This window comes from Bacillus rossius, chromosome 18, assembly GCF_032445375.1.
Source record: "Bacillus rossius redtenbacheri isolate Brsri chromosome 18, Brsri_v3, whole genome shotgun sequence".
Classification (NCBI taxonomy): domain Eukaryota; kingdom Metazoa; phylum Arthropoda; class Insecta; order Phasmatodea; family Bacillidae; genus Bacillus; species Bacillus rossius.
In genome coordinates, this window is record NC_086345.1 from 12,115,789 (window position 1) to 12,130,729 (window position 14,941).

General features: G+C 39.1%; 1 protein-coding gene across 4 annotated transcripts in view; it reads left to right on the forward strand.

The window, feature by feature from the left end:
- The window catches only part of LOC134541189 (uncharacterized), a 181,582-nt gene that overhangs the window by 76,841 nt on the left and 89,800 nt on the right, over window positions 1-14,941 (forward strand). The window contains exon 1 of one of the 4 annotated variants that reach the window (XM_063384429.1): window positions 1,815-1,923. The exons of the other annotated variants lie outside the window; for them this stretch is intronic. The gene's annotated coding sequence lies outside the window, so the exon portion shown is untranslated. Of the gene's footprint in view, window positions 1-1,814; window positions 1,924-14,941 lie in introns of those variants that run through there. 4 annotated transcript variants of the gene reach the window in all.

A 14,941-nucleotide genomic window follows, 5' to 3' on the forward strand; every position in this document is an offset into this window, starting at 1 on the left:
TAGAATTTTTCTATTTTCACGAATAACTTTACCGCATGTTTTTTTTTATCAACGCCTGTCATGAGTATAAATAGCCACGGATATGTCTGGTGGATAAATAGAATTAAAGACGCATTCCTTTGCCTTACAATATACGTGGAAATCTTATCTGCCAGGATTAACTTTATAATTCCGGGCCAAGTTTGACAATAATAAATTTCTCATGCCGAAGCGATGCCAAGATAAAGTACGCTCTGAGAAGCTTATCGGGTTTTCAAGGCAAGTTTAAACTCTTCAGCACGTAACAAATCTTGATTCCTCAAAAGAATTCTAGGAGAGTTATTTTGTGGCGGTGTTTCGCGAATCTCGTTCTTCAATATTCTCAGCATAACAAGCCAAGTTTACGGAAGAACAACGTCACATAGAACGAAAATCGCACTAAAAAAAAAAACCTGTAAGATGTAAAAATAATGATTTAGAATTGAAAAAAAAATTAATTTGTTCGAAAATTTGATAGATTTCTTTAACCCAATTTTCTCTCAAGACAATAAAATAAATAATTTTTAGTCCGTCTACAATTAAATTACCTTTTCAATTTACACTGTCGCGTAAATAATTCCCCCCCCCCCCCCTCCATTTTAATCACAACGGCCGATGTTTAAAGGCTTCAAGAACTCACAGGTTGAACCTGAAAGCACCTGTAAGTTTTTTTTACCATCGTCTGCAACTTTTGTTAGCCGAAAACGTTGCCCCCCCCCCCCCCACCATCTAAATTTAATTCATTGTCCTCATTAAATTTTTCATCATGTATTTTGTCCTACAATTGTTATGTTCTAATTCCAGGACAAACTGTTTCAGGACAGGCTACGGAAAATCACTTTTAGAACACCGTGAAAAAAAATTTTTTTTTGTATTTTTTTACAAGGAAAATATTTGAAAACTCATTTTGCAAGGCAGAGCTTCGTACCATTTGTTAATTTTACCAAACTCTGTGTTATCGTTGGCAAATCAGTTTCCACAAGGACTATCATTGAAAATTATTAAAAAAAAAAAAATACAGTGAAAAAACGATGACTAGAGACCGGACAAATTCGCGGATTCATTTCGCGATATGCTAAAATGCAAATAATTATTCTTTTATGCAACTTATGCTATTGGTTCACTGTTAATATGGAGGACTGTGGGCCAATTATAGACCCTCAGTCAAAGCAATATCGAAACACGAGTCCCCCAATTGAGACGCCTCACAAGTCAGTAGCCAAATGAACAGGTGAAGTTTGCCCGAGTATGCACAGGATCGTGGAGTCTATCCTGGAGGTCGTTGAATCCGCGAATTTTTCCAGCCCCTATAACAATGACAACTCCTTAGCAATTTTCTTCAGTTTTCTTGTTTTAACTGTTAGACACGTGCAGCCGAAACACGTGGCGTCTTCGTGACACTAAAACCGGGCCAACCAACCAAAAAAAAAAAAAATTACACGGGCGGAGTTTGTAAGTAGGCCAATGCGCAGAAATGCTGCAAAAATTTCCCCTTTTTTCTGCCGATAAACGTCCCACGACGTCGCATTGCCGAAAAAAAAATAGCTTTGCACGCCAGCCATGGGTCGTAGGGGCGACCGGCGAACACGTTGCTTCCCGGCGACTTGGACCTTATCGTCCGCGCGCACGCACGCCAAGTGCGCGCAAGCCGCCGTGGGCACGTGATAAGAAGGCTGGTGGGAGGGGAGTCTCTATGCTTATCAGCGGGCCTTATCTACGGGCGCAGGGCTGGGCGATGGTTGGCGCTGTGGGGGGTAGGGGGGGGGGGGGTTGTTTCCCGTCCACGACCGCTTGAGGTGACCTCCCAGAAGGCATTCAGGAGCCGTCGACGGCGCTTACTACGTCCTCGGAGGTCTTCGCCCGGATAGCGACCCAGCTGTAGCGGTGCTACTACACCCTACCCCGGTGAGCCCCAACCCTCATCACTAGAGACCTGAAAAAAATTCGCGTGTTCATTACGTGCTATGCTAAAATTCAAATAATTTATACCTTAGTGCTGCTTCTGCCAATTGGTCCACTGTTAATCTGGAGGACTGATGGCCAATTAGTAGAGACATGCAAAATTCGCGGATTCATTGACCTCTAGGATAGACTCCACACTCCTTTAAATACTCGCGGAAATGACACCTGTTCATTGGCTACTGACGCGTGAGACATATCAACTAGGCTGTCCGTAATTCGACACTTTCTTGGATTAGTGTTTCCCATTGGCTCACAGTTCCCCGGATAAAATGTGGGCCAATTGCAGAAGCGGTACGAATGTATAGTTGTTTTGATGCTAGCCTATCGCGAAATGAATCCGCGAATTTTGCATGTCTCTACCAATTAGAGACCCTCACTCATAGAAGTGTCGAATCACAGGCCACCCAGTCGTGACGACTCACAAGTCAGCAGCCAATGAGCAGTTGGCATTTGCCCGAGTGTGTAAAGGATATTGGAGTCCATCCTAAAGGTCATTGAACCCGCGAATTTTTTCCGGTCTCTACTCATCACACTCAAGAGGAAAACAATTTCTCTGTACTTCAACAAAATATTCCTATTGGTAGGGACTGGAAAAATTCTCGAATTCAAAGACCTCCAGGATAGACTCCACGATCCTGCGCATACTCGGGCAAACTTCACCTGTTCATTGGCTACTGACTTGTGAGGCGTCTCAATTGGGGGACTCGTGATTCGATATTGCTTTGACTGAGGGTCTATAATTGACCCACAGTCCTCCATATTTACAGTGAACCAATAGCAGAACTTGCATAAAAGTATAATTATTTTTGCATTTTAGCATATCGTGAAATTAATCCGCGAATTTTTCCGGTCTCTACCTATTGGGAACCAGTCGCCAAAAACGTTCCACGACACATGGCTAAGGGCAGGCATTTTTCGCGAAATAAATCTGAACGCCTATTAGACTGCAACAAAGTATACCCGCAGCAGTGGTTTCTTCCTTGTGATTGGCGGCCGTCTGCGAGACAAGTCGTTGCCTTGTTTGACCGAGCCATTCAGGACGAGTTTGCTTCCGCAATTAATTACTGTGATTGGTGTTGTAACAATCGACATGCACCTCAAAGTAACTCATCCAATCACGAGACGCAGAAGTTTTAACTTCCAGCTAGTCTAGGAATATTTTTGCGAATACATTTCCGAGACTAGCTGAAAGTTTAAAACACCGTAGCATCTTCTTCGTTTCGTGATTGGGTGATTTTTCCTCCTGGTACATGTCGATTTTTTACAACACCAATCACAGTGGTTCATTGCTGAAGCAAGCGCGTCCTGAGTGGCTCGGCCAAATAAGCCAACCACTTCTCTCGCAGACGGCCGCCAATCGCAAGGAAGAAACCACAGGTGCGGGTATACCTTGTTGCAGTCTTATATAGGTGTTCAGATTTTCTCGCGAAAAATGCCTGCCCCTACGAATATGAAATACGATTTTAGAGAGAACACCAAGCATTTCACAACGAAAATTTGGCACTCTAAGTTTTATTCAAGCATAATTATTTTCAAAGCATGGAATAAAAAAATGTTAATAGAATATTCAACAATTCGACCGTTCTTATTATACGCGCAGTTAAACACTGGGAAGTTATTCAGAGAACTGTTTAGCAAATAACTTTTTTTTAAAACTATTGGCGGTACTGGGATGGCACAAAGCCTGAATAGCCGGGTAAGAATCCGAACCCAGTATTACTGGGAACGGTATTTTATTTTGTGGCGATGCAGTTTTTTTTTTCGTGTTAAATGTACATATTTACAAATATCTGTAACTTAACATGGTTATTTCTGTTACATTTACAAAAAAAACAAATACAGAGAACGGTCCGCAGTTGAGAGGCGAGTGAGACTAACGGTTAAATAACCGGGGAAATATTGCTGAGTCCATTCATTGCTGCTGTCAGTTTCACCCGATCTCTAGGCGGCACGTGCTTCAGTGAGCTGATTTCATGTTCAGGCGTTTGTCGTTGTTGGCTTGGTGGTCCTTCAGGATCTTCAAAAAAACTTATGATGGTCATTTAATTGTAAAAAAAACCGTTGCGATTCATAGTTTCACCCATAAGAGCGTATCCAAGGGTAACATCCCCAATATTTTAAAGTGTGAAAATAATTAAATGAAAATTTAATACCAACGACTTTCAGAATAGGTTGCTGGTAATTGAACACTTTGAAAGAAACTTAATTTTGATTTAATGAGATTAGTTCGATTACAAAAAAAAATTCCTTTTTTTTTTTTTTTTTTGAGCTTGGATTGCATTTGGTCGCCAGATAAAAACCGCGAAATTTCGTAAGTTTCTAGACATCGAGTTGAGGGTTACCAACAAAGCCAGCGAGAAATATTCGAGGCCATACGAATGAAATAATGTGCTCGAATATGTTAGTGCGTGTGTGTATGTAACAACGTATGTGTATAATAGATAGGGGCAAGTTGATTCTTGAAGGCTCTAGTCAATGGTACATCTCTATTTGTGTATTTGCAGTATTTATAGCTACCCCTTTAAATAAAGTCAATGTGTTAAATGAGCATTTAGGTAAATTAGCCAAAAATGGTTATGAATTGTGGAACAAACAATTTAACCAAACATTCTTTTAGATCATCAACGAACAATACATTTAGTCTGATAATAAAATCTGACGAAAAATCCTTAAAAATATATTTTTCTCATGAATATCAAGACACGGAAATACAAATTATACGGCATTTTAATAAAATGTATATTTATTAAAAACATATAGATGTATTGATAAGATCTAGATCTTCAACCGGAGCAATTCTGAAAGAGACCTAGATCCTGTTGTCAATCGGGACAAAATTAAATATTCTTTGCTGTGAGGTTGGTAGCGTCAGTATTGTTGATAACCTGTTTCCGAGAGGGGGAAAAAAAGGAATCTTTTTTAACTCTGGAGTGTAAGGTCTTATCGCTTGTATAACCCTTGGTCTACCCGTCAACTCGTGACTGGGCAGGAAGCCGAATTGTCTGACGATTTCCGTTCGCCTCGCGCCACATTTATTTAAATAAGCTTTGTGTCGTCCCGAGTAACAATGGCGCTGTTGCTCTCGAAGCTCTCATTAACCCTCTTTTCCTACTCACTAACCCCCCCCCCCTCCTCCTCCAACAATACCACAATCATTATTCGTTTAGTTTGTTGGCTTCCTGTCTGGTTGCGTGCAGGCTGATAATCAGAGTTGCCCAGCGTTGGATTGTGAGCCACGGGCTTGCCTACCCGGGCACACACACGGTGCGCAGAGCTTCAGGAGAAAAACAACGCGATTTCAAAACTACTCAAAACATCCGACTGGCGGTCTGCTCACGAAAAGCATTTAAGAATTCTCTTAGGGCCGAAAAGTACCTTTGATTTCCGATTAAGTTTTCAAACCGTATTTTTAGAAGAGTTAAAATCTCTAAAAACGCATGTTTTCAGAGTAATTTTTAGGCGTGAAACAACCGGTACAGATTCTTGAAAGCACTTAAGGGACTTTAATTACACCTTTATCTTCATTTCTCCACCGTGTAATGTTACGGTCACCGCTCATGTGCACGACGAGAAGACTGCGCGCCAGTCCAGAGGAGACACCGCGCTAGAAGCACCAGCGAGCGTCGCGCTTATCATCCCGCCTCGCAGACACAGATACACCCCTGACGAGGCGGGCTCCTTAACTTATTCTTTTTAGCGTCGCCGACTCTTGACACACGACCTAGGAAACCACCTCGTCGCTATCAAGTTTCCCATCGCGGACGCAGTGTCGAAGGTCTCGATGTAGATAGGGGAAGAATTATGGGGGTGGCCGTAACCTCGAACCACCATCCTGTTTCCTTTGTGTTTAAGGGGATTGGTGCAGGACAAAAAACAGTCATTCGTCAGAATTTGTTGGAAATGAGCTTAAGTATTTCATAAATGCTTGTTTATTACTACTGTAAGGCCAGCCAGCACGTATATAAGCTAGCGGGTGAGATTTGGCAAGTTAGTGGCGAGAGAGCTTCTGTGAGGGGAGGTTGTCGAATGTTGCAGCTCTGAGGCCTGCCATCTAGCGGGAATCTTTCGAAGGTCTTCCACAATATCGCCTTTCTCTCTCTGCAACACGGAAGGAAAGCGAACCGCGATAACCAGCTCTTATCTTCGCTTCCCATCTCGCCCTATCCTTCATTCTCGGATCAGGTAGCCGCCCTTCCCCGTGTAGACTTTCGTTTTACTCCAGATTTTTGTACTCTGGTAGAGTTGACTGTGCTTAATAACATACCGAAAGTTTACCGCTGTAGACCTAGTGCGTTATAACCGAGAATTTGCATTCAAGTCCTAGGTGACAGCAAATTAAAAACATTAAAATGCTACCCATTTATACAGTTTTTAATTTTGACTGTCCGTAAACTTACCAAAATAATCGAGAAACTGTAATTCACCCATTAATGTAAGAAAAAATTAAATTTTTAATATTTAAGATATGATATAAAGAGATTAATTCACGACATATTTTTTTTAATCTTTGCCACCCAGATAAAAATACGATTTACACCGATTTGAAGAGCCCAATGCGATAAAATGTCTAAATAAATGTTTATAATTATACTTTTAGCTTTAAGATAGTATATTTATAAAGAGTCTAGCATAATTAGTTGCCTCATTAAAGCTGCCCGAGCGTTGCAGTGTACTGCGGCCGTACTGATCTTTCACGGCCGGCGTGCTTTGAAACACGCTGCGTACTGCGACACTCAATAAACTTGGTCTTATTTAAGGATTACTTAAAATATATTTAATGCATATGATAGGGTGTATTCATGTTACATCTATTGAGATATACATATTCTTTTTTCTTATATGAATGATTTTTGATACAATAAAATTAACAATAGCTAAACAATTTCTGCTTGGAACTTGTAAATAAAAATTCTAGAGGACCTCTAGTTTTATATATGTGTGTTCGAATTTTATTATTAAAAATTATTTTAATACCAAAAAATATAATTATTTTTTATTTCTAATACATTATATTATTTTCGATCAGAACTATGCAAAAATTTAATGTAGCCTATATTATAAAAAATATATATTTAATTGTATAAAATTAGTTTACTACATAACAATTGAAAAAAACGATACACCGTAAATTTACTTATTGAGTTTTGTCACTTTTATAACATAATTCGTATGATAATATAATTTTTTTTTCAGAAAATAAATAAAACATAAGTTGTGTTGTAAAATGTATTGATAGAATTACATATTTAGTATTTTTTTTTTCTAAGTTAATTTATTGGAGTGCTGCGCCTAGCTGACTTCGTTAAATTGCTAGTGGCAAAGAGCGGTGGTGGATGTTTTTGCAAGAGTTTGACCGTATTTTATGACCCTAGCTGTGAGAGGGTGTTCGTCCCAGAAACCTTAACGGTCAAGGAAAATAGCCTTTCTCTGTAGTCACGTACGGGTCTGCTACTCGCGCAATATCGTCAGTTTATCACAACTTTCTGGGAAGTTCTATTGTTGTTATTTATTTATAATTTAGAAATTAAAGAGTCGATCATACTAACATTTTTACCTAAGCAAATCGCATCCTGGAAGATTTTGATCTACGTTTGCAGCAAAAATCACTTGTAGTTAGGAAACTTTTATTATTTCAGAGTAAAATTCAGTCTGGAATTACCATACCTTCCTGGTAGTTTAGAACAGGCAACATTAAAGATGTAAACCAGTCTTCAAAAGCATGCCCATCAAACCAACCAGATTTAGTTCTATTGTATCGAGTACCCGAGGGTCCGTTTTCAGTCCAAGTTGTCCAAATCTTCTCCGCCTTATAGTTTACATAAGGTGGTGCTACATCCCCTGCTGCATTTCCACAAACAATTATAGATGTGCACGCTTTAGACAAATTTTGTATCCTCTCAGGCAGGAGCGCAACAACAGGGGGAGGCAAGGGTATTTTGCCCCCCCTCTGAAACCTTGAAATGGGGGCAAACGGGGGCAAAGAAAGTGCTGTGTAATCAATTTTTAGATAATAAAACTGCTTAAATAGCACCATTTTCCACCTTGAAATACAAATTTTCCCGGGGGAGGACCCCTGGACCCCCCGCTTCAATACGGGGGATCGATGATTCTTTATAAAAAGTTATATTGCCCCCTCCTTTGGAAATTTAATTGTTGCACCCCTGCTCTCAGGGTACTTAATTCCCCTCTTCGTGATGATTTTTCTGGTTCCAGAATTGTCTACAAGATTTGTTTCGTCGTAATTCCAAATATTCACTTTTGGAATTCCTATCAGCTCCTTTTACAAATTATCAAAAAACTTATTCACAACCTTTTCTTCTGTTGCTGCTCTAGAGTAAGAAATTTTTTTGCTGTTCTCTGAGTTAATATTGCTTTGTGCCGTCGCATGAACCCTTCCGCCCAATCATTTCCTGGTAAATTGTTTTAAAATCGTAGCTCCTTTCTTCCACAGCGGTCCAGGTAGGACTTGACAACACATTGAAGGTCAAACATATCCACAGGAACTGTTAACTCTGGCAACTAGAGCACCGGGCAGGCAGTATGACTGAAACTGCTCACATTGTGACTCGAACCCGTTTCTAAAGCTCATTCCTTTTTTTTTTCTCCCTCCCTCCCCACTTTCTTATCCACAAATAGCCCTCAGCAGGGGGTAGGTTTTTAAAGCCCCGACCGCCCCCACCAAAGGATACAAGTTAAACAACACTATAGAAGTAACTCAGCATCATATTTTCACAGACATCCACACATAAACTCTATTTTAAAACAAGAGGTAGTGGGCGGCAATCCGCGGCCTGGAACTCTTCGCGGGCCCTTGGTTCGATGCTTTGTTCTGGCATACGGACCACGAGGCCCGCAACTGCTATGATGACAATACAGTTTGCGGCACACTGTGTCGCAGTGTTGTCTGATAAGCAAACAGTCTGAGCAGGATATCCACAGGAAATCCATAGTTAGACACGGCTACAATGTGACTTACAAATTGCAACTACTCTTCATTTGTGAAAACAGGAGCTCGGTCGACAGCTTTAAAATGCTTTTCCTGGTTTTTTAGGTGCAAAGTGTTTTTTGGAATACCATATTTTGTTGAAGCTTTGCGAATCGACAATGTTTTGTTCCGTACAGCTTGCAAAGCTTCATTCAAGTTTTCCTCTGTGTAATTTTTATATGGCCGTGTACCAAGAGCACATTCGGGATTTATTGGCATGGTTGGTCGCTTTATTCTGAAAAATATGAAGAAAAAATGCAGTAAAACATATTACGCCAACTTTGGGGCAACTTTGGGACAGTCCCAAAGTTACCCCACCAAGTGATGAAAATTTACTATTTTGAGGTTATAAAATAAAATGCAAGTATCAAAAACATTAGCATCACATTAAATGGATGTCAAGGCTTGTACTTCTTCAAATACATGCCTGTATTTCGTGAAGTATTTGCCGTTTTTAAAGTGCGTACAAAAGTTTACACAAAAACAAAAATATAAACATGTGGTTGAAAACAAATCCACTGCCTCTATCCCACCAGTGCAACTACAGCTTCAAATAAATGCCATGAGATAGTAGCACATACCAGCGAATATAGAAGCGGTGATTGCGTACCACTTCTAAATACATTGCCTTGACAGGAAATCCTAAAGCCAGAAATTACTCACTGTCCCAAATTTACACCCCCAGTCCCAAAGTTACCCCGGTTTACGGTACTGATTTTCGAGTTGTGTTGAGGTTTCACATGCCACTTCGTGTACACCTGCTCTGGTAACAATGACTCATCACAACCGGTGCCGTCTGTACGAGCGTCTTCACAAGTTATCCTGAAATATGTTCTTAAATATCAATTCAAGTGAATTCTTAAAATCCTACACACCTTATCTTAAGTGTCGTAAATGAATCGTTATATTTTGTAAATCCATAATAATATAGGAGCCAACATGGCGCGAAGCGATGGACGCGATACGAATAATATTTTTTTTTACCAACCACTACATCAGTAAATATTTGTGGTTTCCATTCGCTATGAATTCAAGCATGTAACATTTCTACTGCTTCTTCAATTCGGCTACAGTTAAATGGGAGGATCTGAATCACTGAAAACTCCTCAACAAAATCAACGATGAATCACAGGCATTACAACAAACAGTTGTCACAAGTCAAGTAGCCAATGAGCAGGTGACATTTTTCGAGTCCGTAGAGGATTATTGAGACTATCGTACAGGTCATTGGCAACGCGCCCTTACGCGCATGGTTAATACCCGCATGAGTAGAGTGTAAAGGCGTAAGCATGAGACACATCTAGGTCCTCATCTAACCGCGCACACTTAGATTTAACTCAGGATAGGGTGAAAAATGTTTACTAATTTTGCAGTCCTAACAGTCACCAACGAAACGCCAGCAAAATAAATAAATAAGGCCACGAATATTGTTCGTGAATGAAGGCGAAGCTGATACTTTGGAAACGTTACCAGCAGATATTAAAAAATGTTTATTATTTACGTAGCTTACTTCTTAAAACTGCATTCATGTACTTAAACTGATTTTGTGTGAGACTAGGTTGAGTGTTTTCTGCTACTTAATAAACTTTTTAACATTGATGCCTGTCATAAAAAAAAATTCAAACGTAATTATACGGATACATGTTGAGTATAGTTTATGAATGGTTCACGCATTACTGGAAAAAAAAAAAGCATGTTTACAATTTTACACATCTTTTTGTTGTCGCATCGCGTCCATCGCGTTGTACATACGCAACTCTGAAAAATAAATGTATGTTAAAAAAGCTATAATAAAATAATCTCTTATCTTTCTTTATTCTTATTTCTAAGCGCTATAATGGCTTTCGATAGTTTTGTTCTTTTGTGTACTCTGCTTGGTGGAGGTTTCTTCGGCATTTTATTCCTGAATAAATCTCACGCTTACAACAAAAAACATCTGGCTAAATCACTGTGCTAAATAATAACAGGGAATAACCATTCAATTATACGCCGAGATAGACCAAACACGTTCTCTTATCTACTGAAAATGAATACGTTGACCTTCATATCAGTTTCGTGCGAAATCCCGTCTCCCCTTCGTAAACAGCAGACAGCTGTGGCTGGGTGGGAACGAGAGAAAACACTGGCTGCAAACAGTTGGGGAAACTGTCGCAAGGTGTCACTACTGTCCAGCGCGCTCCATAATTTCTCGTATCCGAGCTTGCACGCTGCTCAAACTTCTACAGCTACATTTTTACTTTAGGTCCGACTGCAATAAGCTAAAGACTAAAATAAAGTCAATCATTCAGCCGACAGATATGTTGGCGTTTGAATTACAAATGAAAACGCGAATGTTATTAAATTCGCAAATGAATATCACGCAATTTCGTAGCAGCTCATTTATTAAAATTCAAATTGTAAATACGTTAAATTAATAATGATTACAGATAAAATAATGGTCACAGTTATATCTCCCGTGTCTGAAAATTTATCTGCGAAAGTTTTACCACTGAATTCTTTATAGTTTATTAATAAAGCTTGAATTTAAAAAATTCCCGAAAATCAGCAATAACTTAATTAAAATAAAAAAATAAAAAAATAAATTTTACACCAGAATGGTTCAAATCTTCTCTAGCAGCTGAATCATCAACAAATATATTGTTTTTTTTAATACGATGCTGGTGCACCAATCCCCTTAAAAAAAAATTATATGTGGTTGCGTTACAGTCTACCTTACGCCTAGTTTGCAGTACCGAGGAAATGGCGACCGAAGTTGCCACATTCATACTACCCGACATGCTAACATTAATAAATTCATTTTGTATACCGTCTTAAATTATACGTTTTGATATTTTTTTAAGTTTACTGTTTTTTTAAGTCTGTAGATTAGTGTCTATTGACGGTATTACCACAATTGTAGTCATTCTGACAAAAAAATAATACTTCATTGCTAAACACCAACTATTATTTATCTGGGGAAACTATTTGTAGCAATCCGTCACGATAAATAAAACAAGAAATTTCATAAAATTGTGCGCTTTCTTCAAAAGAGCAAAAAAAAATATTAATTTTAAAAGATATAAAAATGGTTGGGAAAAAAAGTTGAAAACACTATGTCGTCCTCCAATTAGTACTCCTTAGAAAAAAATAATTAAAACTATCAGATATTACTCGCAATGAAATACAACAATAATATGTATTTACAAATTTATCATTCAAAATTTACGTTACAAAAACAATATTTCAGACAAATTTTAATTTTTTTTTATTACATTACAAAGTTGTGCCTAATTATTTTGTATTCTATGGTGTGGATCTGGCAACACAGCATATGGAAACAAGGACAGCGCTAGTGGTAGGAATTGTGCAATGGAAAGAGAGAGTAAATTGCCAGTCTGAATGCACGCTGCAATCTAATAAGGATGAAGCACTTTAGACATAAAGTCGTAGACACACCATGTCCCAGAACTCGGCTACAAACCGAGAACATATGATCAATTACTACGGGAAATACTGTTTTTATATACTTAAAGTTTATACTAGTGGTCTTTCTTCTTGCGTTACAAAAAGGTTTGCGGTAGCTTGTTTATGGCTTGTATACCGATGCAAGTTTCGTCGTAAATAATTTCACTAGATGCTAGAAACCGACGATTGGAGATTTTTTGCGGGGAAAAAAATCAGTCCTTTTTGTGTCTCACCTCTTAGTGTGTATTGACAGTCGTTTCCAAAAAAAAAATATCAATAGGTAGTTACCTACTATTTGTAGCAGCAGTACTATGACCTTGGGACATTCCACTTATTATATTATATTAAGCTTTAGGAAGTCAAAGTTTTAAAAATTACATAAAACATTATTTTTATGACTTAAAATAAAACTTTTAAAACCGAGAGTGTTTCGGTACCTATCTCTTAGTCAGGGGCGTATCTGTGCTAGCGAGGCGGGATGATAAGCGCGACGCTCGCTGGTGCTTCTAGCGCGGTGTCTCCTCTGGACTGGCGTGCAGTCTTCTCGTCGTGCACATGAGCGGTGACCGTAACATTACATGGCTGAGAAATGTAGATAAAGGTGTAATGCAAGTCCATAAAGTGCTTTCAAATATCTGTACCTTAAAAGTTTTCTGAAAACACACACAGTTTAAAAACGTAAACCGGAAACTAAACTACGTTTCGGCCCTCAGCGAACTCTTGAATGCTTTTCGTGAACAGACCTCACTTGGATGTCTTGAGTAGTTTTCAAATCGCGTTGTTTTTTTTTGTTTTTTTGACGTGATAACGTTTTATAAATCGATGAAAGCCGGCTGCACGCACGAAAGAGCATGACTAATTGTCACGTTCCGCCTGAGCCGAGCGTGCAAGAACCGGCCAACCACCGTGCAAGAAAATCTTCTATAATATCAAACAGGTTAAGGCGGGCTTTTTAACTAATTGTTCGTGATTATATCAAAACAACTTATTTAAATTAAATTTGCAAAACCTGTAAATGATATTTGAAAATGGAAAGGCATGCAATTTTTTCATCAATGGTTTGTTATGACGTTATCACGTCAAATTATCGTCCGTTAACCGACTTTACAGACTGAAGCTTTGCAACACTGTGACGTGTACCCGGGTCAGGCGGCGTAGTTTCTCGAGCGTGTGTTGTTCACTGTAGATATCGCAGGCGTTGGAGGGGAGGGAGAGAGTGAGAGAGAGAGAGAGAGAGAGAGAGAGAGAGAGAGAGAGGGAGTGCTGATTGCTGTTGTTCCCTGGAAGGAGGAGGCGCGGGAGAAAACAGTGTTGGCTCTGCAGGGGTCGGTTGTTTGCTGTTGCCGCACGGCTTCACAGCTGCGCCTGGGCGACTGACTACATGGCTACTCGTTCCGGGCCAGTTTACCGCTGTTACTTACCTTCCGACGTCTCCCTTCGACCGGACGGCGGGCAGGTTACCTGGGCGATGTTCCTTGTGTTGCTTTCTCCGACCCTGCACCCGAACCACCTGGAGAAAACTACCTTGCGCTGAAGAGGGGGGAAATAAAAGTCAGTCATAAGGACTGTCGTCAGAAGTGAAAACTTAAAATTTTGTTTTTAAATGTGTAATATGAAATCATTTCTACGTCAAATGTACGCAAGCAAATGATTTTGTTATTATATCACTAGCATGTCGGTGACGCGAACCCATAAGTTTTGCCCCTGCCAATAATAACTTTGAAACTAGAAGAAATTAAGTTTTTTCATTTGAAGAAAAATAGTTTTTAACTAGTGCCTGGTTGCCGCGGAAGCGGATAGATAGCGCGATTCGTTAAATTCGCGTCCGTCACGGTATATGACAGCACCGTAGGGGAATTATATTATTTCGTTTTTATTATACGATTTTAAAACAAATACGCATCCCAAATACACCAAACTTTTTTATAATGTATTACAATATTTTTTAAAACATTGTGCAAAAGATCCCGGGTGTAATTTGAATTATTATGTGTAACTGTAAAACACCATTGTTCGTACAAAAACGTAGTTGAAAATTCAACATTACTTTTAAATAACCGTACTTATTGTGCTGAAAATCGGTGGACGATCGTTAAATTACATAATATTAATAATTCAAACGACGAAAACATGATTGAAAAGTCAAATCGATGGTTGTTCCAATCGAGTGGAAGAGAGATAGATGCGTCCTATGCGTACATTGAGCATAACGGGACATCCGTAGTGGGAAAATGTGCGTTACGGGACACTTTCGTGCGTGCAGCCGGCGTTCATCGATTTATTAGACGTGGTCACGTCAAAAATATCCAACACTTGCAATATGTACCACACAATAGCGTTAAAATTTCCTTGGAAATTAAACATAAAATTAAAAACTTGTATCTTTAAAAAAGGATATATTAAGTTTTATCCTTGAAATAGAAAAAAAATTAACACTTCACGTGACCATGTCCCTTCCTATCCAAACTTTCCTATAGAAATTTTCACTTCAAAAAAATATTTTACAGGTAGAAACAGGAAAACATTTAGCGG